Source organism: Lissotriton vulgaris, chromosome 1_2, assembly GCF_964263255.1.
Source record: "Lissotriton vulgaris chromosome 1_2, aLisVul1.2, whole genome shotgun sequence".
NCBI classification, from domain to species: domain Eukaryota; kingdom Metazoa; phylum Chordata; class Amphibia; order Caudata; family Salamandridae; genus Lissotriton; species Lissotriton vulgaris.
Genome location: NC_141686.1, coordinates 217171871 through 217177798, shown reverse-complemented (window position 1 = coordinate 217177798; position 5928 = coordinate 217171871).

The following is a 5928-nucleotide window of genomic DNA, read 5'->3' as shown; positions in this document are numbered from 1 at the left end:
GCGATATGGATATTCACTTAGAAAGATGTTGGCAACATTTACGGTTAATTTATGTGGAGGGCACTGTTGTTTGTTTGGGGCGGGATATGACCGGGTGAGCACAGTTTAAGGGGAGGAGTTAGCTTGACACGTGGATAATGCATCAAGGTTTCGTTGGTGGGTGGGTCACGCAGCTTTAAAAAGGGCAGTTGGAAGGTGGATGGGCAAAAGGGAGGTTAACACGGCACGAGTCATGGAGCAGGTCGACATCAGGTACGAGTGTAAACAGATCTCACAAAAGAGCTTGTCGGGTAGGAATGTGAGCGGGAGAGAGTTAAAGTTTGTGTGAATTCATGCGGCATTGGGATTACAGCAAAGTATTGGTTTTAATTAGGGGGAGGTTTGAGATAGCGTTTTTTCACAACTTAGGTTGCAGTCAAAGATCATTTTAGAGGATGCACGTTAAAAGGGTAGTTTTGTTATGCTAATAGGGTTTTAGAAAACAAACACAGAACATGGTGTGAGCTAGAAAGTATTTGCGTAGTGAATAACTGTCTTGTAATTATGGTGTGGGGAGGAGATTCAAACTACAATGTTAATACATGTTGAAAGTGTAACATTAACAGTAATGGAAACATGTGAATTTTTTATCGTAGATACCGCTGATGAAGCGTAAAGCGAAATGCATTGGGTTTGATGTAATGCTTACATAATTTGGAGGACTCGAAATTCAGTACATGCTCATGTTTAAACCTAGATTGGCAATCATGAAGTATTTAAATGCAGAAGTATCCATGAATTTCGTATCCCTGGCGTGACAATGAAGTTTGGATAATATTTGGAAATAAAATGGATTACAAATGTAAAAACTATGGTGAAAGTGAATCATTTGGAACACTAAGTGTATACAGCTGTGCAACTCGTTTATGCCCAGCACGGAGCGGGCTATTGTTTCAGTATGGAAAAGGAGCAGAGCACACTCGAGTGCATGCACGCTAAACCAGATAAATAGCAACCTAAAAACTAACATAAGCCAAGAGAGGGAGTGCTTCAGATTTATGTTTGATGTATCGTATAAAAAATCTGTTCCAACCTGGCAGCACCCCGCAGATAATTTGAATACGCACGAAGGATCATATAAAGGTCACGCCGAGGATCATTCACCGAGTTAATGTCAAGGATTAACCTAAAATCACGTGTGGACATTTTAAGGAGACATTGTCAAATAACTTCAAAAATCATGTTTGTGATATGGATATTCACTTAGAAAGATGTTGGCAACATTTACGGTTAATTTATGTGGAGGGCACTGTTGTTTGTTTGGGGCGGGATATGACCGGGTGAGCACAGTTTAAGGGGAGGAGTTAGCTTGACACGTGGATAATGCATCAAGGTTTCGTAGGTGGGTGGGTCACGCAGCTTTAAAAAGGGCAGTTGGAAGTTGGACGGGCAAAAGGGAGGTTAACACGGCACGAGTCATGGAGCAGGTTGACATCAGGTACGAGTGTAAACAGATCTCACAAAAGAGCTTGTCGGGTAGGAATGTGAGCGGGAGAGAGTTAAAGTTTGTGTGAATTCATGCGGCATTGGGATTACAGCAAAGTATTGGTTTTAATTAGGGGAAGGTTTGAGATAGCGTTTTTTCACAACTTAGGTTGCAGTCAAAGATCATTTTAGAGGATGCACGTTAAAAGGGTAGTTTTGTTATGCTAATAGGGTTTTAGAAAACAAACACAGAACATGGTGTGAGCTAGAAAGTATTTGCGTAGTGAATAACTGTCTTGTAATTATGGTGTGGGGAGGAGATTCAAACTACAATGTTAATACATGTTGAAAGTGTAACATTAACAGTAATGGAAACATGTGAATTTTTTATCGTAGATACCCCTGATGAAGCGTAAAGCGAAATGCATTGGGTTTGATGTAATGCTTACATAATTTGGAGGACTCGAAATTCAGTACATGCTCATGTTTAAGCCTGGATTGGCAATCATGAAGTATTTAAATGCAGAAGTATCCATGAATTTCGTATCCCTGGCGTGACAATGAAGTTTGGATAATATTTGGAAATAAAATGGATTATAAATGTAAAAACTATGGTGAAAGTGAATCATTTGGAACACTAAGTGTATACAGCTGTGCAACTCGTTTTATGCCCAGCACGGAGCGGGCTATTGTTTCAGTATGGACAGTATAAGTGTGCAAAAGGAGCAGAGCACACTCGAGTGCATGCACGCTAAACCAGATAAATAGCAACCAAAAAACTAACATAAGCCAAGAGAGGAAGTGCTTCAGATTTATGTTTGGTGTATCGTATAAAAAATCTGTTCCAACCTGGCAGCACCCCGCAGATAATTTGAATACGCACGAAGGATCATATAAAGGTCACGCCGAGGATCATTCACCGAGTTAATGTCAAGGATTAACCTAAAATCACGTGTGGACATTTTAAGGAGACATTGTCAAATAACTTCAAAAATCATGTTTGCGATATGGATATTCACTTAGAAAGATGTTGGCAACATTTACGGTTAATTTATGTAGAGGGCACTGTTGTTTGTTTGGGGCAGGATATGACCGGGTGAGCACAGTTTAAGGGGAGGAGTTAGCTTGACACGTGGATAATGCATCAAGGTTTCGTAGGTGGGTGGGTCACGCAGCTTTAAAAAGGGCAGTTGGAAGGTGGACGGGCAAAAGGGAGGTTAACACGGCACGAGTCATGGAGCAGGTCGATATCAGGTACGAGTGTGAACAGATCTCACAAAAGAGCTTGTCGGGTAGGAATGTGAGCGGGATAGAGTTAAAGTTTGTGTGAATTTATGCGGCATTGGGATTACAGCAAAGTCTTGGTTTTAATTAGGGGGAGGTTTGAGATAGCGTTTTTTCACAACTTAGGTTGCAGTCAAAGATCATTTTAGAGGATGCACGTTAAAAGGGTAGTTTTGTTATGCTAATAGGGTTTTAGAAAACAAACACAGAACATGGTGTGAGCTAGAAAGTATTTGCGTAGTGAATAACTGTCTTGTAATTATCGTGTGGGGAGGAGATTCAAACTACAATGTTAATACATGTTGAAAGTGTAACATTAACAGTAATGGAAACATGTGAATTTTTTATCGTAGATACCCCTGATGAAACGTAAAGCGAAATGCATTAGGTTTGATGTAATGCTTACATAATTTGGAGGACTCGAAATTCAGTACACGCTCATGTTTAAGCCTGGATTGGCAATCATGAAGTATTTAAATGCAGAAGTATCCATGAATTTCGTATCCCTGGCGTGACAATGAAGTTTGGATAATATTTGGAAATAAAATGGATTATAAATGTAAAAACTATGGTGAAAGTGAATCATTTGGAACACTAAGTGTATACAGCTGTGCAACTCGTTTATGCCCAGCACGGAGCGGGCTATTGTTTCAGTATGGACAGTATAAGTGTGCAAAAGGAGCAGAGCACACTCGAGTGCATGCACGCTAAACCAGATAAATAGAAACCAAAAAAATAACATAAGCCAAGAGAGGAAGTGCTTCAGATTTATGTTTGGTGTATCGTATAAAAAATCTGTTCCAACCTGGCAGCACCCCGCAGATAATTTGAATACGCACGAAGGATCATATAAAGGTCACGCCGAGGATCATTCACCGAGTTAATGTCAAGGATTAACCTAAAATCACGTGTGGACATTTTAAGGAGACATTGTCAAATAACTTCAAAAATCATGTTTGCGATATGGATATTCACTTAGAAAGATGTTGGCAACATTTAGGGTTAATTTATGTAGAGGGCACTGTTGTTTGTTTGGGGCGGGATATGACCGGGTGAGCACAGTTTAAGGGGAGGAGTTAGCTTGACACGTGGATAATGCATCAAGGTTTCGTAGTTGGGTGGGTCACGCAGCTTTAAAAAGGGCAGTTGGAAGGTGGACGGGCGAAAGGGAGGTTAACACGGCACGAGTCATGGAGCAGGTCGATATCAGGTATGAGTGTAAACAGATCTCACAAAAGAGCTTGTCGGGTAGGAATGTGAGCGGGATAGAGTTAAAGTTTGTGTGAATTTATGCGGCATTGGGATTACAGCAAAGTATTGGTTTTAATTAGGGGGAGGTTTGAGATAGCGTTTTTTCACAACTTAGGTTGCAGTCAAAGATCATTTTAGAGGATGCACGTTAAAAGGGTAGTTTTGTTATGCTAATAGGGTTTTAGAAAACAAACACAGAACATGGTGTGAGCTAGAAAGTATTTGCGTAGTGAATAACTGTCTTGTAATTATGGTGTGGGGAGGAGATTCAAACTACAATGTTAATACATGTTGAAAGTGTAACATTAACAGTAATGGAAACATGTGAATTTTTTATCGTAGATACCCCTGATGAAGCGTAAAGCGAAATGCATTAGGTTTGATGTAATGCTTACATAATTTGGAGGACTCGAAATTCAGTACATGCTCATGTTTAAGCCTGGATTGGCAATCATGAAGTATTTAAATGCAGAAGTATCCATGAATTTCGTATCCCTGTCGTGACAATGAAGTTTGGATAATATTTGAAAATAAAATGGATTACAAATGTAAAAACTATGGTGAAAGTGAATCATTTGGAACACTAAGTGTATACAGCTGTGCAACTCGTTTATGCCCAGCACGGAGCGGGCTATTGTTTCAGTATGGACAGTATAAGTGTGCAAAAGGAGCAGAGCACACTCGAGTGCATGCACGCTAAACCAGATAAATAGCAACCAAAAAACTAACATAAGCCAAGAGAGGGAGTGCTTCAGATTTATGTTTGATGTATCGTATAAAAAATCTGTTCCAACCTGGCAGCACCCCGCAGATAATTTGAATACGCACGAAGGATCATATAAAGGTCACGCCGAGGATCATTCACCGAGTTAATGTCAAGGATTAACCTAAAATCACGTGTGGACATTTTAAGGAGACATTGTCAAATAACTTCAAAAATCATGTTTGCGATATGGATATTCACTTAGAAAGATGTTGGCAACATTTACGGTTAATTTATGTAGAGGGCACTGTTGTTTGTTTGGGGCGGGATATGACCGGGTGAGCACAATTTAAGGGGAGGAGTTAGCTTGACATGTGGATAATGCATCAAGGTTTCGTAGGTGGGTGGGTCACGCAGCTTTAAAAAGGGCAGTTGGAAGGTGGACGGGCAAAAGGGAGGTTAACACGGCACGAGTCATGGAGTAGGTCGACATCAGGTACGAGTGTAAACAGATCTCACAAAAGAGCTTGTCGGGTAGGAATGTGAGCGGGATAGAGTTAAAGTTTGTGTGAATTTATGCGGCATTGGGATTACAGCAAAGTATTGGTTTTAATTAGGGGGAGGTTTGAGATAGCGTTTTTTCACAACTTAGGTTGCAGTCAAAGATCATTTTAGAGGATGCACGTTAAAAGGGTAGTTTTGTTATGCTAATAGGGTTTCAGAAAACAAACACAGAACATGGTGTGAGCTAGAAAGTATTTGCGTAGTGAATAACTGTCTTGTAATTATGGTGTGGGGAGGAGATTCAAACTACAATGTTAATACATGTTGAAAGTGTAACATTAACAGTAATGGAAACATGTGAATTTTTTATCGTAGATACCCCTGATGAAGCGTAAAGCGAAATGCATTAGGTTTGATGTAATGCTTACATAATTTGGAGGACTCGAAATTCAGTACATGCTCATGTTTAAGCCTGGATTGGCAATCATGAAGTATTTAAATGCAGAAGTATCCATGAATTTCGTATCCCTGGCGTGACAATGAAGTTTGGATAATATTTGAAAATAAAATGGATTACAAATGTAAAAACTATGGTGAAAGTGAATCATTTGGAACACTAAGTGTATACAGCTGTGCAACTCGTTTATGCCCAGCACGGAGCGGGCTATTGTTTCAGTATGGACAGTATAAGTGTGCAAAAGGAGCAGAGCACACTCGAGTGC